This window comes from Scyliorhinus torazame, chromosome 15, assembly GCF_047496885.1.
Source record: "Scyliorhinus torazame isolate Kashiwa2021f chromosome 15, sScyTor2.1, whole genome shotgun sequence".
NCBI classification, from domain to species: domain Eukaryota; kingdom Metazoa; phylum Chordata; class Chondrichthyes; order Carcharhiniformes; family Scyliorhinidae; genus Scyliorhinus; species Scyliorhinus torazame.
The window spans coordinates 164,419,845-164,444,933 of NC_092721.1; the positions used below are offsets into that span (position 1 = coordinate 164,419,845).

General features: G+C 49.1%; 1 protein-coding gene and 1 long non-coding RNA gene across 10 annotated transcripts in view; one reads left to right on the forward strand and one right to left on the reverse strand.

The window, feature by feature from the left end:
- The window catches only part of supt20 (SPT20 homolog, SAGA complex component), a 107,908-nt gene extending 95,243 nt beyond the window's left edge, over positions 1–12,665 (reverse strand). For all 8 annotated transcript variants that reach the window (XM_072477046.1, XM_072477041.1, XM_072477050.1 and 5 more), the window contains exon 1: positions 12,508–12,665. The gene's annotated coding sequence lies outside the window, so the exon portion shown is untranslated. The remainder of the gene's footprint in view (positions 1–12,507) is intronic.
- A 68-nt stretch (positions 12,666–12,733) lies between these two features.
- Positions 12,734–25,089, forward strand: part of LOC140391446 (uncharacterized) — a 30,059-nt gene continuing 17,703 nt past the window's right edge. For both annotated transcript variants that reach the window (XR_011935072.1, XR_011935073.1), the window contains exon 1: positions 12,734–12,983. This is a non-coding gene — a long non-coding RNA (uncharacterized lncRNA). The remainder of the gene's footprint in view (positions 12,984–25,089) is intronic.

Sequence of the window (25,089 nt, forward strand, 5' to 3'; positions counted from 1 at the left end):
TCTACACAAGCAGAATTTCCTCACCTTTAGAATACTGCCCAAAGGGTACACTCCTAATCCCTTGCTCTATGTTAAAGTGCCTATTGCCAGGTGCTCCTCATAGTCCTTGGAGTGCAGGTTAGGACAATGCCTAACCCGAGATGATAGCTCGGTATGCAGTTGAATGGGCAAATCTGTCACCACTCATTCATGTGATGTGGGGTTTTGCTCAACCGTCATGTGTACTGAATATTGGGTGTCCATGTTATGGGCCGGACTATCCAACAATGCGTAAAGGGGCCTGGAAAGGCAGCCGCGGGCAATGGGTGGACAAAGAGAAGTCGTTAACAGGCAAACCACAGAATCATACAAACTCTACAATGCAGAAGGAGGTCATTCATCCCATCTAGTCTTCACTGACCCTCTGAAAGAGCACTCTACCTTGGTCCACTCCCCCATACACTCTGCCCTATCCCCGTAACTTAATCTGCACATCTTTAGATACTAGGGGGAAATTTAGCATGGCCAATCCACCCAATCGCACATATGTAGATTGTGGGGGGAAACTGTAGCACCTGGAGGAAACCTATGCAGACACAGGTAGAATGTGCAAATTCCAGTCACCCAAGGTGGGAATTGAACCTGGGTCCCTAGCGCTGTGCACCCAAATGGTGACCATCACGTCACTATCTTTGATACTGCAATGAGGAGACTGTCAGGAAGATGAAGCCTGGTGATCCCGCCGTCTGCCTCACTGCTTACAGATAGGAGAGAAGACGAAGAAGAATGCAATGGTGGCACTTTACTCACCAAAAATAGGAGCAGAACCCTCAAGAGAAAGGGGTGGCAGGGCTTCCTCCACATGCCGAAAATGAACCCGAGAGCCACCATTTGTAGGTGCCTAGCTAGACCTAGTGTCTACAGCTGCTTGTCATTCCTGCAGATGACCAAGAACCAGTGTCACTGAAGACTGAGCATGTCCAGTGAGCTGGTTGGTCACATCTGCCACCTGCTGCAAGATTTGGCATCATGGGATTGGAGGGCATCCACTGCCAGTGTCTATGAAAGTGACCACAGCACTCAATTTTTACTCTAGTGGTTCCTTTCAGGGCACTAGAGGTGACCTCTGCGGGATCCCACACAAGTGTATCCAGGAGGTCACAGACGCAATCTTTGTGAGGGAACACAATGTTTCAACCAGGATCAGCCAAGCCAGAAAGCAAGAGTGCTGGGACTTGTACAGATCTCTGGTTTTCCACAGGTGCAGGGTACCATCGATTATACTATTGAGATTATAGGCACTCAGATCACTGTGGCAACAAGCAATCAACAACCTCAACCGTAAGGGCTTCCACTCCCTGAATATTCAGCTGTCTGCGATCATACCAAAAACCTCCTGCATTTCTACGCATGATTCCCAGAGAGTGTTCACGACTCCCACCTTCTCAGCCGCACTCAGATCCCTGACATCTTTCAAGGTCCTCAAGAGGTTGCAGAGTTGGCTCCTTGGGAGAAAGAACTACCCACTGAGGATGTGGCTGATGATGCTGATATGTGGAAACCACAGAGAGCAGCAAAGAGAAGGCACAAAGAAGCTCATGCTGAAATTCATACTTTGGTGGAGCAAACCACAGAGTTGATGGAAATGAGATTCTAGTGCCTGGACCGGCCTGGTGGAGCCCTGCCGGACTGGCCTGGTGGAGCCCTGCCGGACTGGCCTGGTGGAGCCCTGCCGGACTGATCTGGTGGAGCCCTGCCGGGCCTGTCTGGTGGAGCCCTGCCGGACCAGTCTGGTGGAGCCCTGCCGGACTGATCTGGTGGAGCCCTGCCGGGCCTGTCTGGTGGAGCCCTGCCGGACCAGTCTGGTGGAGCCCTGCAATATAATCGGTCATTGCCGGCTGTGCCCTACACAGCCAGGTTCTGCAACAGGGTGTGAAGAATTGCCTGAGGAGAGATGGAGGAGCGGCACGTCTTCCCTGACGAAGAGGACATTGACGAGATATGTGTGACAAGGTACTCGATGGCAAGGATATTGATCGTGATGCCACTGTGATGTCCAGGTGAGGCAGATGCACTTAGGACTGTTGCTAGCTTTTGCCTTAGTTTAATTGCTCTGTTTTATCACCTTTGCTCTTGAGTCGCCAGGTATCTTTCTGATACCGCCACGTGGTTCAAGTCCGAGTAATGATCAATAATCCAATACACCGCTTAATAAGATTTAAATCAAAGCACATTTATTATACACAGCAATCACTACTCATGTATAAATTCTACGTCTAAGCTACTTCTACAGCTAACAGGTCAATACTTAACTTGGAACTGGCCCACCAGGTCAGGGAAACGAATGGCCTTTCGTTCGGGTTCTGAGCCTGTGGGATTCGAAGGTGGTACAGATTGGTAGCTAGGAGCGCCTATCTCGTAGCGAGAGTTGAAGTAAGACTTACTAGATGTCAGCGATGGCTGGACCGGTCACTGTCAAGGGTTGGTTCACGTTGCTGACTGGCCCGGTCCAGAAGAGAAGCAGAGGGGCGATTTGAACTTGGGCTTGATTCTTATAGTCCCCAGGGGCTTCCCGCCTTTTGGGGCGGACCCTGTACCTGGTTCCAAGTGATTGGACTTTGTCCCAATCACTTGGTTCGATTTTCTCCAATGCTGGAGCGGTTCACTGATCGATGGGCGGTCTTGAGGTGGTCGTTCACCTCCCATTGTGTAGGCTTCTGCTGGCGCCACGGAGTCTGGGTTGGCTTTATGTTTCTAAATGTTGCTCATTGTTCCCGGGGATTGCTCATTAATATGCAGATGGCTGGTGTTTTGTTCTGCTGATGGTTGCCGGTATCGATCTTGTCTGGCCTTTCCAGAGGTAAATACACACTCAACCCGCAGCTGCTTGTTTGTGTCCTGTTGGCTGACTTTCCCATCAGCCTTTGCCGTTCGCCATTTTAAATCGGGAGTTAGCCATTTTAACTGGCTTCAGGACGCGCTCATTGTCGCCTGATTCGTGCAGGGTGATGATGACATGGAGTGAGGACACCCCATAATCATCACAAGGCATCTGTGAGCATTGGGCTCGCATCTGACTAATGGCAACGCACATACCCTCTGTCATAAGGCTCCAGCTGTGGAGACGCAGTAGCACCCATAGTCTCTAAACTTCAGGAGGATGAAAATGACCTGCTGTGGGGACACACCATAGATCCTCACGGAGCTAATGTGAATTTCTGACCCCTGTCTGGTTGATGGCAGCTTGCTAGCTCTCAATGATCAGGGTCATATCATGGCTTAGCCCTGCTGCCTCACAGTGCCAGGAATCCAGGTTCAATTCCGGTCTTGGGTGACTGTGTGGAGTTTGCACTTTCTCCCGGTGTCTGCGTGGGTTTCCTCCGGTTGCTCTAGTTTCCTCCCACAGTCCAAAGATGTGCAGGTTAGGTAGGATTACAAGGCTGGGGTGGGGGAGTGAGCCTAGGTACTGTGCTCTTTCACACAGTGGGTGCAGACTCAATGGGCAGAATGGCCTCCTTTCTGCACTGTAGGAATTCTATGGTTTTATTGCGATGCAGCAGGGAAAGTTCAACTTCCCCAGATCCTACGACATCTTTCACGAGCTGAACCCTTCAGGACTACACTGTCACCGGAGACAGAAGCTGATGAGAAGGGAGGCCAACTGCTCCTGAAATGTACAGAGAGCCACAGGGAGAATGACACAACTCTGTGATGCCAGCCCAAGACATTCTGGCGACACTGACAGGTTCCAACGATGTGCAGGAATGACTGATAAGTCCAGTGATTCGGATAGGGAGGGTCAATCCGGAGTCGCCTGGGTGGATGGCCCTGGAGTGTGCACCTGCAGATCCTCCTCCCTTTGGGTGCCCAAGGGCCCCTTGCTGCCACCTTGAGAGGGCAGCTGAAGTGAGCTCAAGTTACCCCAACTTCTCTGGCATTGACAATGCTGGATGCCAGCAAGAGCCTCTGCCATGTTCTGCAGCATGTCCCAGACCAAGGTCTCCACCCTACCACTGTTGACCTCGGTATGTTGGACTGTCAACACAATCACCTCAGACTGAAGACAGACGGATTCTTCCATGGAGCCTTGCAATCTGAGGAGTGCAGCAGACGTTCCTTACTGATTTTCCCGAGCTTGTCTTTGCAGCTCCAGTAACTGAGGCATGATAAAGTTCAAAGGTTCCTCACCTGACTCAGACTCAGCAGATTCCTGGCCTCCAGCAACTCTCCGAGTGCCGGCACGCTTGGATAGCCCTGACTCCACCTGCTGTGGATCAGACAGTGCGATGTGCTCACCAGATTGTCACCTCGTACTACTCTAGAACTAGGCCCCACCGAGGTGTGTCTCTGCAATGGTGGAGGGTGTGGGTGAGCGCTGTGACAGATCTCCAATGTCTGTATCTGTGGATTCCTCTTCCCGAGTGTTTTCGGGGCTGGAATAAAGGGCCTGACTTGTGGATCCCCACGGTGGCTTCCCAGATGTGCCTAGAAAACAGGAGACACCAAGCACAGCATTATTGTCTGATGGATGTTGCAGTGCTGGATCCTCACTTGGTTGAGCGTCGCCGGCTACACCATCAGCACATGAACGGTCCACATCCTCACCAGCCAGCTGAATTGCTCGTTCCTTAAAGTCTGTGAGGACCTTGAGTTCAGACACCCTTCCACCAGTCTGGCACCCCTCCCGTTTTTTGAGTGCCAGCTTGTCCTTCATGAAGTTAGACGGAAAGAGCATAAGCAGGACACTTGCCAGCCAATGATAAGGCCAATTTTTAAAAAACAAAATAATATTATGGGATGTGGGCGTCGCTGGTTAGGCCAGCATTTATTTCCCATCCTAGTTGCCCTTCAGAAGATGGTGGTGAATTGTTTTCTTGAACCGTTGCAGTCCATGTGCTGTAGATACACCCACTGTGCTGCCAGGGAGGGAGTTCCAGGATTTTGACTCAGCGGCAGTGAGAGAACAGCGATATATTCCCAAGTCAGGGTGGTGAGTGACTTGGGGTTACCAGGTATCTGCTGCTCTTGTCCTTCTAGATGGCAGCGGTCGTGGTTTGGAAGGTGCTGTCTAAGGAACCTTGCACTGCATCTTGTAGATGGTACACACTGCTGCCATGGTACGTGTGAGTGGGGCCATGGACGGGATGAATTAGTTGATCAACAAAAAATTATAAACATAAGTTGTTGTTGATCAACTAACTCTGTCTGAATAGCTTTAATATTTTCAGTAAAATATCCTCTATTCATTAAAGTTTATAAATTAGGCAAATATTTGACAAAATACAGCGGGGTGGGGGAAGAAGAGAAATTGGTATCTTCTAGAAAATCTGACATGGAGATGATTTAATAATACACATAGGCATTATAAAACATATAAAACAACAAATATAACACCAAGCTATACAAGGAGGAATTAGGTCAGATGACCCAAAGCTTAGTCAAAGTGGTGAATTTTTAGTAGTATCTTAAAGGTAGAAATCGGGGGTAAAGTGCCGGAGAGATATAGGGAGGGAATTCCAACACTTATGGTCTAATTGACTGAAGGGGTGGCCACCAATGGTGGAGCAATTAAAATCGATGCAGACTGATGACTGCAGACAGCTCTGAGGGCTGGAAGATATTACAGACATAGGGAGGAATGAGACCATAGAAAGATAAAAGATCAGTGCCTCCAAAATAGTGATACATTGGGTTCAAACAACCTGGACAATAGGTGGGAAAGGAGTAAATACACAGCACGTATCTCTGAATCAAAATGTTTAGTTTCAATTTAAGGTGCCATTGTAGGAATATTCTGACCCATTGCACAGAAGCCAAAGATAAGATTGACTGGTTATTTTTGTGTAAAATTATTCCTGGTAAAGATCTTTTATCTTTATTTTTTTCATAAGCCTGGTCATTGATATTAATGGAAGGGGCCATAAATTGTTTCCATGAGCTCATCTTTTGCAAACAAGTCAGCAAAATTAGGTTTACAATTTGGCAGTTTTAAAAAGAGGATTTAAATTACAAATCCTTTAAAAGGGATAATTTCACCATCATTCTAAGTGTTAGCGACTTGGTATCATTGATAACCATTTGATTATTCAGTTAAGAAACTCGTAGGCTGAACACAAGATAGTATTCATTCTGTGATTATTGCCATACATGCAACATTGCAGAATCCAAGTGTTAATAACTGCCTGAAGCTAATGATTCCATGGTACACTTTGCTAGACTGTTTTCCAAATATACCTAACTCATTGATATTTTTGATATTTCACTAAACAGAAATATCATTCATCCCTACCACAAGTGTGCAACTGCTAAGGTACCTGCCGAGAAGTTTGCACAGGATATTTACCTGGTACATGGTTTTTAGCTGAATTTGTATTTGTTGCAGTGTCAGTAACTGATTAAGGATCACATCTGTTAGAAAAGCTTTACTAGCCAGTCGTGATCGAACCTGCAACCTTGGTGTTATTAGCACCATGCTCTAATCATCTGAGTTAATCGGTCTTTGCTGGTACATGATTTTTAAGTGCAGTGCTTAGATAAGAGGCACTTAGAACTAAATACCTAAAACATTCCCTGACTCTTCAGTTACTGTGAAAAGCCCCTAGTCGCCACATTCCGGTGCCTGTTCGGGGAGGCCGGTACTGGAATTGAACCCACACTGCTGGCATTGTTCTGCATTACAAGCTAGCTGTTTAGCCCACTGTGCTAAACCAGCCCAAGTGAAGGGGAGTCATGAGTCATTTAGCACTAATGGCATTTTCCATATTTGAAATTTTGATCTGTTTTCTGAGTTCTGCATAAGGTTTCTATGGACAGAAGCAACATTCACAATGGTCCAGGGCTCCAGGTGAGTATGTAGCAGCAAATACATTAGACATCCGGCCACACAGGCCACAAACATTTACAATGAAAATATTTTCCAAGTGAAGCAAGCCAGTGAGATGTGTAATCAGTAACTCAGGAGAAAAAGGGACAATTTACAAGTAAGTCAAAGAGGTGAGGAAAGTGCCACTGAGGGCCACATATACTGTACAATCCCATTTTAATTGCAGCTACTGCAGCCATTAGTGGTTCTTTCCACACCACAACATGCTGTACCACCCACCCAAAAATGAACAAATACCAGAAATGGGTGATCATATTCTCTGAAAAATCATAATATCCTGAGGGGACTTCACAAGATGGATACTGAAAGGATGTTTCCTTGTGGGAGAGACTAGAACTAGGGGATACCATTTAAGAATAAGCAGACTTTCATTTAAGACCGAAATAAGAAATTAAGGAACCCGAGACTTTGGAACACTTCCTCAGAGAGCAGTGGAGGCAAGGTCACTAAATATTTATAAAGCAGTGGTAGATAGATTCTTGACTAACAAGGTTATCAGAGATCAGTGGAATTGAGGTCACAAATCAGATCAGCAATGATCTTATTGAATGGTGGAGCAGGCTCGAGGGGGGAACTGGCCTACTCTCGCTCCTAATTTGTGTGTTCACATGTATGATTTAATGATTAATTGTTGGAATTTTGTCTAGAAGTTGAAAACCTGTAGCCATGTAAAATGGCTGTGTTCCGATTAATCTGGCCAAAACCCAGTTTAAAATGGCTAACCCGAAAGACTGCTGGGAAAAGCAGCCAAAAAGACACAAGCAGGCAGCTGCAGACAGGTTTGCACATTCAGCTCTGGGAACGTAGCCCAGATCGATACTCAGGGCTATCAACAGCCCATCAACCCAGGTATCCGCAGTTTCATTCAGGACTGTTTACACCTAATCAACTCAGACATCCACAGTTAAATCGGCTATCCCCGGGAACAATTGCAACATATTAGCAATTGAATACCGGGCCAGACCTGTCGGCGCCTGCAGTGGCCGAAACAAAGACAGGTGAGCGACCACCCCCCGATCGAGGAATCGCCTCACCTTGGACACATAGACCCCAGAGACTGGGGACAGAATCCAATCACTTGGGACTCAGGGTCAAGGGCCGCCCCGGGAGGAGGGAAGCCCCTGGGCCCTATAAAAGTGAAGGTCCAAGTTCAGATCTCTCTCTCTCTCATCTTCGCCTGCTCGAGGCCTTCGCAAGACCAGCCACCGTGTATCGTAAGTTTGAATCCAACGATCGCTATCTGGTAGAGACACCTAGCCACCGACCTGTAGCAGCCTTTTGAATCCCGCGGGCCAGATTTGATTGGACAAGCCATTCGTTTCCCTGACCTGGTGGGCTCTTCCTAAGTTAAGTATTGGCCAGTAGTGATAGGTTTATTATATAGAAAGTAGTATTAGGGTATTAATATTGTTTGTTGTATATAATAAATGACCGGTTTTAATCCTTACTAAGCGGTGTGCTGTGCTATTAATCATAACCTAAACTTGAACCACGTGGCGGTATCATAAAGATACCTGGCGACTCATAAGCAAAGGTGACCTAAACAGAGCAAATAGACTAAAGCTAGAAAGAGCAACAAACCCTATTTGCTTATGTGCATCTTTCAGATATATGCTTTTAGCACAGTGGTTAATTTGTGTGTTCACATGTATGATTTAATGATTAATTGTTGGAACTTTGTCTAGAAGTTGAAAACCCTGTTTGCTTATGTGTATATTTCAGATATATGCTTTTAGCACAGTGGTTAGCACTGTTGCTTCACAGCACCAGGGTCCCAGGTTTGATTCCTGGCTTGGGTCACTGTCTGTGCGGAGTCTGCACGTTCTCCCCGTGTCTGTATGGGTTTCCTCTGGGTGCTCCGGTTTCCTCCCACAAGTCCCGAAAGACACGATGTTAGGTAATTTGGACATTTTGAATTCTCCCTCAGTGTACCTGAACAGGCGCCGGAGTGTGGCGATTAGGGGATTTTCACAATAATCTTTATTGCAATGTTAATGTAAGCCTACTTGTGACAATAAAAGATTATTATTATTGTACCAGTTAAAGTACACTGTGGTTTCTTCTTTGGCTATAACTCATGTTATCACTTTTTTGCCTGTTCTACTACCTCCAATCTGTGGTATTATTTTATTTCTTTACAGCGACTGTTAGCAGCCTTGTGCTTTAACAACCAAAGATGGTGCATGCTTCTTTGCATTTTCGCTAAACACCTCTGTAGCTTAAGTTCTGCCTCTTCCTACAAAATCACAATTATGGAAGGATTACTCTATTTACAGCTGACTATCAGGAGAACCCAACTGAAAACTGGAGACAATTCACTGTATGAGAATATAGAGATTTAATAACAAATTGGAGGTGGAATACCTGGCATATCTTTTTGTTAAAACAGTAAAAAATATATACAAACACTAATTTTGTGTTGGAGAAACAAGGTACCCTCCTCTCTGTACCAATGTACGGGGAGGGGGGTGGATTCGCTGATTATTAAAACAGTTCACGTTTCTACAAAAAACAAATGGTACAAGCACTAAACTTTGCGCTGGAAAGACCAGATAACCTCACTTCTGTACCAACAGAAGGGAAAGGAAGGGGGTGGTGGGGAAAGGAGGGTGGTAAACAATTCCACAATGAAGCCTCAGATCTAAGTTCTGCAATCCTCCCATAACTAGCCGTGAATGGTGGTGGACAATTAACTCACTAGAGGACGAGGTTCCACAAATATCAGCATCCTCAATCTTGGATGAACCCAGCACATCTGTGCAAAACACAAGGCTTATGCATTGCAAAATCTTCAGCCAGAAGTGCCAAGTGGATGATCCACCTAGACCTCCTCCAGAGGTCTCTACTCGTTGGAGTTTAGAAGGATGAGGGATGGATCTTATTGAAACTTACAGGACACTGCAAGGCCTGGATATAGTGGACGTGGAGAGGATGTTTCCACTTGTAGGAAAAACTAGAACCAGAGGACACAATCTCAGATTAAAGGGACGATCCTTCAAAACAGAGATGAGGAGGAATTCCTTCAGCCAGAGGGTGGTGAACCTGTGGAACTCTTTGCCGCAGAAGTCTGGGGAGGCCAAATCACTGAGTGTCTTTAAGACAGAGATAGATAGGTTCTTGATTAATAAGGGGTTACGGGGAGGAGGCAGGAGAATGGGGATGAGAAGAAGATTAGCAATGATTGAATGGCAAAGTAGATTCGATGGGCCGAGTGGCCTAATTCTTCTGTCTCTTACGGTCTCTTATCAGATGTCAGTCTTCAGCCAATACAATTCACTCCAAGTGATATCAAGAAACGGCTGAAGGCACTGGATACTGCAAAGGCTATGGCCCCGTGACAATATTACAGCAATAGTACTGAAGATTTGTGCTCCAGAAGTTGCCACACCCCAAGCCAGGCTATTCTAGTACAGCTACAACACTGGCATCTACACAGCAATGTGGAGAGATGTCCTGTACACCAGAATCAGGATTAATCCAACCCAGACAATTGATGCCCTATCTGTCTACCCTCCATCATTTGCAAAGTGATGGAAAGAATCATCAACAGTGTTAGCAAGCTGCACTTTCTGTCAGTAACAACCTCGTCACGGACGCTCAGTTTGGATTCCGCCACGGTGACTCACCTCCTGACCTCATTACAGCCTTGGTTCAAACATGAACAAAAGAGCTGAATCCCAGAGAGAGTGACTGCTCGACATCAAGGCAGCATTTGACAGAGTATGGCGTCAAGGAGCAAAACTGGAGTCAATGGGAATCGGGGTGTGGGGGGGAGGCTCTCCTCTGGTTGGAGTCATACGCGGCACAAAGGAAGGTGGTTGTGGTGGTTGGAGGTCAATCATCTCAGCCCCAGGACATCACTGCAGGAGTTCCTCAGGCCCAACCAGCTTCTTCATCAATGACCTTCCTTTCATCATAAGGTCAAAAATGGGAATGTTCGCAAATGACTGCACAATATTCAGCACCATTCACGACTCCTCAGATAATGAAACAGTCCATGTCCAAATGCAGCAAAATCTGGAGAATATCCAGGCTTGGGCTGACGAAGTGGCAAGTTATATTTGTGCCACAGAAGTGCCAGGCAATGACCATCTCCCACAAGAGAGGATCTAACCATTGCCCCTTGACATTCCATGGCATTACCATCACTGAATCCTCCACAATCAAAATCCTGGTGGGTGGGTCACCATTGATCAGTAACAGAATTGAACTAACCATATTAATACTGTGGCACCAGGCAGGTCAAAGGCTGGGAGGAATTCAAGGCAAATAACTCGCCTCCTGACCCTTCCCCCTCTCAAAGCCTGCCTAGCATCTACAAGGCACAAGTCAGGAGTGTAATGGAATACTCCCCACTTGCCTGGATCAACTTGCCTGGATGAGTGCATCTCCAACAACACTCAAGAGGCTCTACATCATCCAGAACAAATCAACCCACTTGATTGCTACCTCTTCCATAAACATTCAATTCATCCACCACTGATGAAGTGGCAGCCGTGTGTACCATCTACAAGATGCATTGCAGGAACTCACCAGAGTTCCTTAGGCAGCACCTTCCAATCCCACGACCACCACCATCTGGAAAGAAAGGAGCAGCAGATACTGGGGAATCCTACCACCAGGATGTCCCCCTCCAAGTCACTCATCCGACTTGGAAATACATAGCCGTTCCTTTGCTGTTGTTGGGTCAAAATCCTGGAATTCCCTCCCTAACAGCACTGTGGGTACACTTCAGACTGCAGCGATTAATGGACAATAAATGCTGGCCTAACCAGCGACACCCACATCCCACAAATTAATTTTAATAAACCATATGACCCGTTGAGCCTATTCTGCCATTCTCTACATTCATGACTGATCTCCTGTCTCAACTCCCCTTTTCTGTCCATTCCCCATATCTCTTGATGCCCTGAAATTTGTCATTCTCTGCTTTGAACTCATTCACTTATGGCACATCCCGAACCCTCTTGAGATACAGAAGTCCAAAGATTCGCTATCGTTTCTCTGAGTGAACGAGTTTTGTCATCTCATTCTTAAAATGATCGGCCTCTTAGCTGGAGACTGTCCTTGTGTTCCAGATTCCACAGCCAGGGGGAAAACAATCTCCATCTCTACTCTGACGAGCCCTTTTAGAATCGTGCATGTTTGCAATGAGATGGTTTTGATGTACAGGGTGTGTGTGTGGATTCTGTTTTTTTTTAACGACCGAAACTAAATTCCAAGATGTCGAACACCGATCGGTGTTTGTGGCTGCTGCACAACTTCAGGAGATTTGCAATATTTAACCAGTTGAATCAACTTGGGCCAGTATTCAAGGTAGGAACGATCAACAGGCTGAAGCCGAACATCCTCTCAGAGATAGGAGACAGAGCGAGGGCAGTAATCCGCCGAGCGCCACCTCCCTCAACCCAGGGTATGGATGAACTGGGACCAAGCAGAGCTGGGCTGGGCCCGACAGAGATCAGCGCCATCCGGGGCAGGAAGGTGGGAGAGGAGGTGACTGCGTTTTTTGCTCTGATGAAGAGGCATGTGAGGTGTGATCTGTGCCCCCGGCCCAGTCCCTGCCCCACTTTGGCGGGGGAGCGCCCGTCTCGCCTCAAACCCCGACACACACACAACTGCGAAAGAAAAAAAAGCTGACTTGCCGCTTCCCGTGCCATCGCCAGCCACTTATGGAGATATCTCGGCGCCCGGCCACTTATTTTATTGCTGTGCGAGTTTCATTTTTTAACAAATATTATTAGAATCGCCAACCAGCTACTTCCCCGGCGGCCATTTTCCCCCAGTTGGACTGAACTTCCGGTTCGGTGCCAGGGGCGGGGCTCCGGGACCGGAAGTGCCTGCTCTGTTGCCAGGTGCGGCCAAGCCAGATCTTCACACCTTAAAGGAAAGATTAAAACTAAACCAGCTTGAAGAAATGAATGCAAAGCCGTACTGCTGAATTTCTAATAAGTGGCGAATGATCAGGATCTCGGTGCGTAGGGGACAATTTCAAAGTTTTGAGGATGACACCAAACTTGGAAGTATTGTAAACCGTGAAGGACGCAGTGTAGAACTTCCAAAGGACATAGACAAGTTGGTGGAGCGGGCAGATGGGTGGCAGATGCGGAGAAGTGTGAGGGTATGTATTTTGGTAGGAAGAACATGGAAAGAAACAATGTGAAATAAACAGTAAAATTCTTTAAGGGGTATAGGAGCAGAAGGACATGGGCCTATATGTGCCAAGATCATTGAAGGTGGCAGGACAAGTGGAGAGAACAGTAAATAAGCATATAGTACTCTGGGCTTTATTAATAGTGGCATCAAATACAAGAGCAAGGAGGTTGTGCTGAACTTACACGAGTCACTAGTTAGACCTTGTAATGATATGTATATAGGTACTCCAGTGAAGGGTTAATTATTGCATCTCAGTGTAATTCAAACACTAGAAGGCACCACCAGTTCCCAGTATAAATATCAGACCTCTGGGAATCTTGGGTAGTGTTAGCAGAGGGGAAGTACTGATCACAGCACGAGGAGTAGTTTAGATTAGAGAGAGTTAGCACGAGGACATCATTAGTTAATACTAGATTATAGATTACTATTTAACTGACTCAATCTTACTTTATTAGTAGTTACAGCTCTGTAGTGTGTTCAAACTCAATTTAGTTTAACCGTTATTCAATAAATTAGTTTTGCTTCAATCTAAAGATTGGTGGTTTCTTTATCATCAACTCATCACACCATTCTGGATCGCAAGGAAAATTAAAAATGAAATGAAAATTGCTTATTGTCACAAGTAGGCTTCAAATGAAGTTACTGCGAAAAGCCCCTCGTCGCCACATTCCGGTGCCTGTTCGGGAAGGCTGGTACAGGAAAGGCAAAGAATAACAACATATTATCACAAAGTGTAATATAACAGACCTCAGCTGGAATACTGTGTACCATTCTGGGTGCCACACTATAGGAAGGATGGAAATGCATTGGATAGAGTACAGAAGAGGTTCAGAAGAATAGTTCTAAGGATCAGAAACTTCAGTAATTTTTTTAAATTTAGAGTACCCAATTATTTTTTTTCCAATTAAGGGGCAATTTAAAAAGTATTTTTATTAAGGTTTTGTAGAATTTTTCATATTAAAACAGTAGTAACAATAATAACAAAATAAACTAGAGTGAACATTAACATAGTGCAAAAAGAGAATATACAATAACAATTAAATAGACATTACCCCACACGACTCAGTCTTCCCACACCATCCCAATGAAGCACTCACTCCCACACCCCCCGCCCCCCCCTACGGATTGCTGCTGCTAACATTGTAATTTTTCCCGAGAAAGTCGACGAATAGCTGCCTCCTCCGAGAGAACCCTAGCGTAGACCCTCTTAAGGCAAACTTTATTTTCTCGAGGCTGAGAAACCCAGCCATGTCATTAACCCAAGTCTCTACACTCTGGGGCTTCGAGTCACTCCACATTAATAAAATCCATCTCCGGGCTACGAGGGAGTGTTGCTAACTTTTGCCTTAGTTTAATTGCTCTGTTTTATCACCTTTGCTCTTGAGTCGCCAGGTATCTTTCTGATACCGCCACGTGGTTCAAGTCCGAGTAATGATCAATAATCATAGAATTTAATCATAGAATTTACAGTGCAGAAGGAGGCCATTCGGCCCATCGAGTCTGCACCGGCTCTCTGAAAGAGCATCCTACCCAACCGCACACCTCCACCTTATCCCCGTAACCCAGTAACCCCACATAACACTAAGGGCAATTTTGGACACTAAGGGCAATTTAGCATGGCCAACCCACCTAACCTGCACATCTTTGGACTGTGGGAGGAAACCGGAGCACCCGGAGGAAACCCACGCACACACGGGGAGAACGTGCAGACTCCGTACAGTGACCCAAGCGGGAATCGAACTTGGGACCCTGGAGCTGTGAAGCAATTGTGCTAACCACCATGCTACCGTGCTGCCCACAAATCCAATACACCGCTTAGTAAGATTTAAATCAAAGCACATTTATTATACACAGTAATCACTACTCATGCATAAATTCTACGTCTAAGCTACTTCTACGACTAACAGGCCAATACTTAACTTGGAACTGGCCCACCAGGTCAGGGAAACGAATGGCCTTTCGTTCGGGTTCTGAGCCTGCGGGATTCGAAGTTGGTACAGATTGGTAGCTAGGAACGCCTATCCTGTAGCGAGCGTTGAAGTAAGACTCACTCTATTTCAGCGATGGCTGGACCGGTCACTGTCAAGGGTTGGTTTGCGTTGCTGAGTGACCAGGTCAAGAAGAGAATCAATGCGCGATTTGAACTTGGGCTTGATTCTTATAGTCCCCAAGGGCTTCCCGCCTTTCGGGGCGGACCCTGTACCTGGTTCCAAGTGATTGGACTTTGTCCCAATCACTTGGTTCGATTTTCTCCAATGCTGGAGCGGTTCCCTGATCGATGGGCGGTCTTGAGGTGGTCGTTCACCTCCCTTTGTGTAGGCTTCTGCTGGCGCCAACGAGTCTGGGTTGGCTTTATGTATCCAAATGTTGCTCATTGTTCCCAGGGATTGCTCATTAATATGCAGATGGCTGGTGTTTTGTTATAATGATGGTTGCCGGTATCGACCTTGTCTGACCTTTCCAGAGGTAAATACACACTCAACCCGCAGCTGCTTGTTTGTGTCCTGTTGGCTGACTTTCCCATCAGCCTTTGCCGTTCGCCATTTTAAATCGGGAGTTGGCCATTCTAAATCGGGAGTTAGCCATTTTAACTGGCTACAGGAGGCAAAGGCCTCTTTCGCCCCCTGAACCCCCGGGTCTTCTGACACTCCAAAGATTGCTATCTCTTGACTCGGCACCACCTGTGTGTTAAGCATTGCCCTCGCGAACCCTTGCCAGAACTCTCTAAGCTCCGGGAATGCCCAAAACATGTGGACATGGTTTGCAGGGCTGCCCTTGCAACTCATACAATTGTCTTCTCCCCCCAAAAACTTGCTCATTCTCACTGCCGTCATGTGTGCCCGGTGGACCACCTTAAATTGAATTAGACTGAGCCTGGCACATGATGAGGAGGAATTAACCCTGCCCATGACCTCGGCCCACAGACCCGCTTCCAACTCCTCACCTAGCTCCTCCTCCCACTGCCCTTGAGCTCCTCCACTGGGGTTTCCTCTGCTTCCTGTAGTTCCTGCTGGATATTCAACACCTTCCCCTCCCTCACCCAGGTGCCGGAGACCACCCTGTCCTGTATCCTCAGTGGCGGCAGCGTCGGAAAGGCCACTATCTGTTTTTTCAGGAAGGCTCGTACTTGCAGATATTTTCTGGCGTTTTCTGGCGGCAGATAAAATTTGTCCTCTACCGCCTTCAAACTGGGAAAGCTTCCATCTATGAACAGATCTCCCATCCTTCTGATGCCTGCCCGCTGCCAGCTCTGGAACCCACCATCCATTCTACCCGGGACGAACCTATGGTTGTTACATATCGGGGACAAGACCGACGCTGCCTCAACCTTCTTGTACCTCCTCCACTGTCCCCAGATCTGCAGTATCGCTACCAGACTTGTGGAGCAACGGGTCGGCGAGAACAGCAAAGGAGCCGTTATCAAAGCTGCGAGGCTTGTACCTTTACATGACGCCGCCTCCAGCTCCCATAAGACCATAAGATATAGGAGCAGAATTTGGCCATTTGGCAGATCATGTCTGCTCCATCATTCGATGATGGCTGATGTGTTTCTCATTCCAATTCTCCTGCCTTCTCCCTGTAACCCTGCTCCCCTTATCCCCTTATTAACAAGAACCTATCTATCTCTGACTCTGTGACTTGGTCTCCACAGTCTTCTGTGATAATGAGTTCCACAGATTCACCACCCTCTGACTGAGGAAATTTCCTCCCCATCAGTTAGAGGATCATCCTTTCAGTCTGACGCTGTGCCCTCGGGTTGTAGTCTCTCCATGTCCATTCCAAGTAGGCCTCAGTATTCTGTAAGTTTTAATGAGATTACGCACCCCCTCCAGCCCCCCCATCCGTCCTTCTAAACCCCATCGAGTACCGACCCAGAGTCCTCAACCGCTCCTCATATAACAAGGCCTTTGTTCCTGGGATCATTCTTGTGAACCTCCTCTGGACCCCCTCCAAAGCCAGCACATCCTTCCTTTAGGTACAGGCCCCAAACTGCTCTCAATATTCTAAATGGGGTCTGACCAGTGCCTTGTACAACCTCAGCAGTACACCCCTGCTCTTGTACTCTAGTCCTCTCGAAATGAATGCCATTTTAAAATTCCCTTCCTAACTGCCAACTGAACTTGCGTGTCAATCTTAAGAGAATCCTCAAATAGGACGCTAAGTCCCTTAGTGCTTCAATTTTCTGAAGCCTTTCCCCATTTGGTCTATGCCTCTATGCTTCCTACCAAGTGCATAACCTCACTTTTCCACATTGTATTCCATCTGCCACTCCTTTTGCCCACTCTCCTGGCCTGTCCAAGTCCTTCTGCAGCCTCCCTGTTTCCTCAACACTATCTGTTCCTCTACATATCACAAACCTGCCTCCCATCCATTGACTCCATCTAGACGTCATCAGCCACGACTGCAGCGGATAACCCCAGTCGCCCAGGAGCCAATCCCCCAGCCGGGGGGGGGGATGGGTGTGCATCTCGAACATGTCAGGAATTATCGAGTGGTGCCAGGCTGAAGGCGTCATGCACACTGCCCGGATATCTGGCGCAGACATGCATGATGCGCAGCTGAAGGTCACATATCAGCTGCATATTCATTGAGTGGAACCTCTTTTGGTTTGTGTAGAGATGCCTGTCATCTGCAGGTGTTCGTAGGGGGACTGCATCCTGTCGATCACCCCCGGGGCATGGCGGCGAACCTCACTGCTCAGGCATCCTGGCGGGTTCGGTCTGCATTGAAATGGATGTATTTTGCCAATTGGGCAGATAGTGCCTCCGTGACAGCACGGATGAGCCTGTGCACTGAGGTCTGTGAGGTCTGTGAGATCCCGGACACGTCCCCACTCGGCACCTGGAAGGACCCCGTGGTATAAAGGTTTAGGGCGATCGTCACCTTGACGGCCACCGGGAACGGGTGTCCTCCCCATATCCCCACGGTGCCAGATGTGCCATGATCTGGCAGATATGTCGCACTGTCTCCCTGCTCAGCCGGAGTCTTCGACGGCATGCTTGGCCTGACAGGTCCTCGAATGACAGGCAGTGTCAGTACACACGAGGCTTCATACGAGGCCTCCTTGGCTCCTCCTCAGCCTGTTGGCCGGCCGGCTCTCCATCTTGGGCGGCTGCCTCTTGTTCCTCTGGGGAAGGCTCCGCTGCTGCAGTTTCCTCCTCCTCCTTGAGCAGCGCCAGTTTGTAGGGTTTCCCCCAGGGCGACGGTGACTAGCAGGAAGGCCACCATTGCTGGCTGAATTCCAATATCCATTGTCTACAGGGGCTGAGAGGCCGACATGTTAGCATGGTGAGATCCCCTTTGCCCAACCAGTTCCATCGGGCAATATGGTGGCCCCGGTTGGCACTCCGGGCTCTGTCCCCACATGTTCCCCCACCACCCCCATCACCGCAACCCTGGCTCCGTCATTGTCCGGCACCATGGGGCTTCTGGCCCTGGCGCCTGTCCCTACTGCCGGTGGTACCCCCGGCTGGTGCTGCCCTTGCCAGTGGTTCGCTCCATGGCCCCGGCCCGTAGGGACTACAGTGGGCATTGCCCTTGAGTGGGCACGTGCTGCGCCGCCGCCGGCCGGGTGGGAAGGGGTGGTGTGGTGGGGTGTGGTGTGCGGGGGTGGAGACACCCATACAGCCGTTATCACTCTGCAGAACCAGGGGCCAAGGTGGGTGGTCAGTGGGGTGTGCAGCAAGATGGCTGCCTTGCAGGGCGCGGCAATGACGGTCCGTGCCTGGGCACTGCCCCAGTCCCGCACACTTGGCAGCTCCCACTCAAGGCTGTTTTTTTGGACCTTGTCCCCGCTTGCAGGGTGGATATTTTGCAGAAAGGAGGTGTAGGACTGGTTGGAGAAAAGTTTGACTCTGCTGTTGGATGGATCCACTGGCCAGAAGTGGGTGGAGAAGAAGGGAGCAGTTGGAACAAGGGATCCTTCGTGTGCCACAGGACAAGATGGTAGAGGGTAAAGGTCTGCCTTGCCTGCCCAGTGGTCGATGGAGCAACTTGTGGAATTTCAAACGGAAAGGCTTAATCGACAGAAGAGGGAGGCCCAGGAGGATCTAGCCAAGACGGTGGAGCGGAAATTGACTGGGTGGAGCAGGGGCTGGAGTCCCAGGGCCAGTCCATTCTGAAAGTGGGGGAGGTGGTGGGAGGGCACGAAGAGCTGCTCGCCTCGTTGGCAAGGAGCCGCTTGCCTCATTGGCAGCCGAGATTGGTTGATGCGGGAAACTCAGCAGCGGTTAAGGGAAAAGGTGGAGGACTTGGAGAACCGTTTCCGGAGGCAGAACCTAAGAATCGTGGGGATGCCTGAAGGCATCAATGAAATGTACACTGGCTCATATGTAGCCAAGGTGTTGGAAAAGCTGGTGGGAGAGGGGGCCTTTGACCGGCCCCTGGAGGTCGACTGAGCGCACAGGGTGCTGATGAGGCTGCAGGCGAATGAGCCACCGAGGGCGATGGTGGTGAGTCTTCACCGGTTCCTGGACAAGGAGAAGATACTGAGATGGGCGAGGCAGACGAGGAGGTGCACCTGGGAGGGGAGCGAGCTTCGGGTGTACTATGACTTGGAAGCGGACCTGGCGAAGAGGAGAGCCAGGTTTAACTGGGTGAAGGCTGCCCTCTTTTAAAAGGGGGTGAAGTTTGGGATATTGTACCTGGCCCGCCTCTGGGTGACTTTCAATAGCCGAGAGCACTATTTTGGAACGCCAGAGGAGGCGATGGAATTTGTAAGTGACAATGGACTGACAGGGGCAAGAGGACATTGAACTGTGGAAGTGTGAGCAGATGGGTGTTCTTTCGGTCCGCTTTTTCTTGGATCTTTGTTTTTGTTAGTTGTTGGGGAACTTTACTCCTTCGAGATGTTTTGTTGCGATTGAGGTTGAGTGCACCTTTTTTTTTCTTGTTGCATTGTTGCTTGGGAGGTGGGCAAGTGGGGGGGAATCCGTGGGGGGTAGGAGGCTTAGGCGCCTTGGGTGGGGGCTGCCAGGTTAGCTGGGTTGGCTGCAGTGGGTGGTGATCAGGTGGTTAGTGTAGCAGAGGGGGATGGTGTAGTTTTGTTGAAGGGAAGGGGGGTTACTGACAAAGGTGCTGTTGTTGTGGAGTAAAATGGGAAGGAATGGTGATGGTGGACATCTGAGGGTGGGCCTGGAAGGGCGCGGGACACAGGCCGGGGGCTGGCATAAGTAGGAGTATGGTTGATCGGCAGGAGAGAGGGGTGGGGTGCCCCTCCGACCAGGCTGATCATATGGAACATGAGGGAGCTGAATGGACCGGTTAAACTGTCGCGTGTTTTCGTGCACCCGAGGATCTTGACGGTGGATGTGGCCTTTTTACAAGAAGCACACTTGAAGATCGGGGATCAGACAAAGAAAGGGTGGGTACGGCAAGTCTTCCATTAGACATGAAGATGCGGGAGCTGGCAGTGCTGGTATATAAGCAGGTGACGTTGAGTTGGGGAATATAGTAGCTAATTCAAGGGGGGAGGGAGCTTCATGATGTTGAGTGGGAAGCTGGAGGGGATGCCTGTGGTCCTGATAAATGTCTATGCCCCAAATTGGGACGATGTGGTGTTTATGAGACGAGTGCTGGAGAAGATTCCGGACTTGCATCGACTGATTATGGGGAGGACTTTAACACGGTCATTGATCCAAGGTTGGACCGGTTGAGCCCGAGGTCGGGGAGGGTGTCGGCGGTGGTGAAGGAGCTGAAGGGATTCAAGGAGCGCATGGGGGAGTGGACCTGAGTCGGTTTGGGAGGCCGAGGGCAAAGGAGTTTTCGTGCTTCTCCCTTGTGCACAGGGTGTACTCTTGGGATTGTTTTTTTTGTGGTAGTTAAGTGATACCAATCAATCCAGTTGAAACGGTAGTTAACAAGAACTGTGGTTTCAATCAGCTAGAATGTGCCCACAAGTAGCTTCTCCCGCACTGAGAGGCTGTCCCGGATCGATGGGTTATATATCTTCTCAGAGGGGCGGAACCACAGGCGGAGCCAACAACAACATCAACACAACAACAGTAACAGTGAATAAATACAATAATATGTACAACAGCCGTGAGTAAATACAATAATATATACAACAGCCGTGAGTAAATACAATAATATATACAACAGCCATACGTGGCTCACCACAGTCAGATGTTATTGGCGGGAGTGGTCGGCTCTGGGTACTCGGTGATCGCGGCGTCAGACCACGCGCCACATTGGGTGGACTTGCAAGTGGACCGGGGGTGGGATGGGGGGGCAACGCCCGCAGTGGAGGATGGAAGGGCAGCGCCCGCAGTCTCAGAAGTGACAATGTTTGGAGTGTCGGAAGACCCGGGGGTCCAGGGGGTGACAGAGGCCGACGTTTTAGCCTTTGCCTCTTTAGTAGCCTGGAGACGGATCTTGTTGGGATGGAGGGAGACGGGGACCGCCGGACCCGGGGGGGGGGGGGGGGGGTGTGAGCGAGCGACCTCGCAGAGTTCCTCAGGATGGAAAAATTCAAGTTTGCTTTGAGAGGGTCTGTGGAGTGTTTTGCCCAGAGATGGAAACCGTTACTTTATTTCTTCCAGGACAGTTAAGTCAGCAAGGTGGGGGGAGCGTTTGGGGTTTAAAAAATAGGAGGCTGAGTGGGAGGAGGCTGAGTGGGTGGAGTGTAACAACAGGGAGTTTGGGGGCAGGGTGGGGGCCTTAATAAAAATATTTAATGAAACAAATCTTTTCCATAAACCCGCCCAGCTCCTTTGCCATTCGTACTCTACCCATTGACCTGGGACTCGACCTACCTACCCATTGCTCTAGGACACAAGTAAAATCTCCTCCCATAATCAGCTGGTGCGTGGCCAAGTCCGGGAACGCTGCCAGCAGCCCCCTCATAAAACTTAGATCATCCCAATTCGGTGCATACACATTCACCAGTACCACAGGCGCACCTCCTAATACCCCACTCACCATTCCGTATCTCCCACCCGGGTCCCTCACTTCCTTCGCGTTCACAAACCCCGTTTTCTTGATCATCAAAATTGCCCCCCCTCCCCGCGACTTTGAATCAAGCCCTGAGCGGAAAACCTGACCAACCCATCCCCTTCCTTAGCCTAACCTGGTCCTTCACATGGATGCGGTCTCCTGCAGAATGACATCTCTGCTTTTAAACTCCTTTGGTGCGTCAAGAACCAAGATCTTTTCCCCGGTCCATTGAGCCCTCACATGTTCCATGTTATAAGTCGTACTGGGGGCTTACGCCTCCATTCCCCTCTACCATCCTCCCCTTTCGGCTCCACCCCAGTTAATTTCACCTTATACCTGGCCCATCCAAAATGGCCCCTTTCTCTGCCCCCGACCTTGTTTCTTCTCCAACCTAATTGCGCCACATCACACCTCACCCAACAACCACGGCCACCTCTCAAGGCCATCTCCCTCACCTCACCTCTGTTCACCAGCATCACCTGCATCACCTACCAGCGTGGCAACACCTGCCAAAGGCTCACCCACACCTCATTGTTCTGTGAAAAAGGCTCCCCGCACTCTCTCCCACCCAAACAAAGACTCACCTCAAACCACAGATCACCTCCCCCAAAGACAACAAAAGGAAAAAAAAACACAGGCAGCAGGAGGGGGACGGGACGGGGGACGGATGGGGGCGGGGGGGGGGGGGGGGACAGCCGTCCATTACAAGCTTTTTACCCTTGCTACCCTTTGTTGACCCAACAGAAGAAAAGAAGAAAAACCCCACATCGGAGGAAACAAACCCCCACAAACCCCTACTCTACCCGTATTCTCAATTACTTCAAAGTGCCAGCATCTCCGTCTCCCAAAATTGTTCAGTTCTCCCCCAGTTTATGCTCCTTGATAAGGTCACTGGCCGCTTCTGAGCTCTCAAAATAGTATTCCCGGCCTTCATAAGTCATCCATAGTTTTGCCGTGTAGAGCACCCTAAACCTTATCTGCTGTTGATACAGCACTGTCTTGGCCCTGTTGAACCACGCACAGGTTTTGCCAGCTCAGCTCCAATGTCCTGATATTTTCGGACGTTGTTCCCCTCCCATTCGCAGTTACACTTCCCCCTGGCCCAATGCAGAATCTTCTCTTTCTCCACGAACTTGTGGAGCCTCACGATCACCGCCCGAGATGGCTCCCCTGTTCTAGGCTTCTGTCTCAGAGACCTGTGCGCTCTGTCCACCTCGGGCCTTGTCCAGCACCTCTTCCGCCACCAGCCCCACCAGCATCCTCAAAATGTACCTCGTGGCACTCGTACCTTCCACTTCTTAAGGCAGGCCAACTATCCATAGGTTCTGCCTTCTCGACCTATTTTCCTGCTCCTCCACCTTTGCTCTCAATGTCTTGCAAAGTCTCTTAAGAACCATGTTCGCCTCCAATGCCACCAGCTGATCGCTGTGGTCCGACATCACCCTCACAATCTCTCGGATCTGTGACCCCTGTGCTTCCAAGCATTTCTCCACTCTCTCCATTGATTCCTTCAGGGATGCCACTGCCCCTTCGATAGCTGTCGAATGATCCTCCTGCATCTCCTTCCTCTGCTGGTGGAACACTTCCTTGATGAAGTCCATCAACTGTTCAATCTGGGGCTTTGCTACTTGCACTGACCCTTCCCCCTCCGTCATCCTCCCACTGGCTGCTGCACACAGTACTCTTCCAACTATTTGGCCAAGTCCTTCACGCTCTTCTGCCGGTTGGTAACCAGCAGACATACCACTCCCGGGGTGGGGGGGGGGGGACTTCTCCTCCGACCTTTAGTTACACTTTTCCGTCAAAGGTACACCTAATTTCAGGTAAAAAGAGCTTTTTTCTTCGTCTTCAAGCAGGAGCTGCCCTGTGTGCGACCACTCACACTGTGGCCGCCACTGGAAGTCCTGGGCCCACTAATGATATGCAAACAGTATTTACTGTACGTGTGTTCCGGACCAAATTGACGCCGCTGTCGAGGTGACGGAGAGTAGCGATTTGCCGTCAAATTGGCGTCCACCATGATTTCAGCAACGGAATAATTCTCTGCCCAATCGAGTTTCCCGATTTTGGCGTCAGCCAACGGAGATTCCCGCCCAGGGTATAGGTTAAAGACAGTCACTTGGATGTGTATACAGTGGCAAATGGCGTACCACTAGAATTAGCGCAAGAACCATGATAATTATTTCTCTAAGTAATTTGGACTTGGAATCGGAAATACAATTTCAAACACCAGATCAGAGGTAAAGTTAGTATAAAGGAGAACTGAGCCAAAATAGAGGAAGAAATTAATAAACTTGCAGAATAGAATGTAATTGAGAAATCAGCTTCCAACATACAAGTGTGATATGTGTGGTCTTCCGGGTGCGGCGATGACCAGCTGAGTCGCACGTTTCGGCAGCTCCCGGTGAAACGGACTTTTGGGCTCTTGATAGGAGCCCCAACGGCAATTTTGACGGCTAAAAACACTGTGCGGTAAACCAGAAGGGAATCCCCCCCTGGATACGGATGAAAAAAGGAGGAGAAAGTGGCTGGATTGCAGTGGATCCTTTAGAACAGCGGCAAGGAAGGCAAGCAAAAACCAAGATGGCGTCGGAAGGTGGCAGTTTGACATGGGGCCCTGAACAACAAGAGTTCTTGAAATGCTGTGTGGAAGAGCTCAAAAAGGAAATGAAGAAAGAGCTGTTGGCCCCGATACTACAGGCGATCGAAGGGCTAAAGGAGGAACAAAAGACCCAGGAGCGGGAGCTTCGGGTCGTGAAGGCAAAGGCAGCCGAGAATGAGGACGACATACAGGGCCTGGTGGTGAAGACGGAGATGCATGAGGCACATCAGAAACGATGTGTGGAAAGGTTGGAGGCACTGGAGAACAACGCAAGGAGGAACAACCTGAGGATTCTTGGTCTTCCTGAAGGTGCGGAGGGAGCGGACGTCGGGGCATATGTGAGCACGATGCTGCACTCGTTAATGGGAGCGGAGGCCCCGGCGGGTCTGTTGGAGGTGGAGGGAGCATACCGAGTGATGGCGCGAGGACCGAGAGCAGGAGAAATTCCCAGAGCCATAGTGGTGAGATTCCTCCGTTTTAAGGATAGAGAAATGGTCCTTAGATGGGCAAAGAAAACTTGGAGCAGTAAATGGGA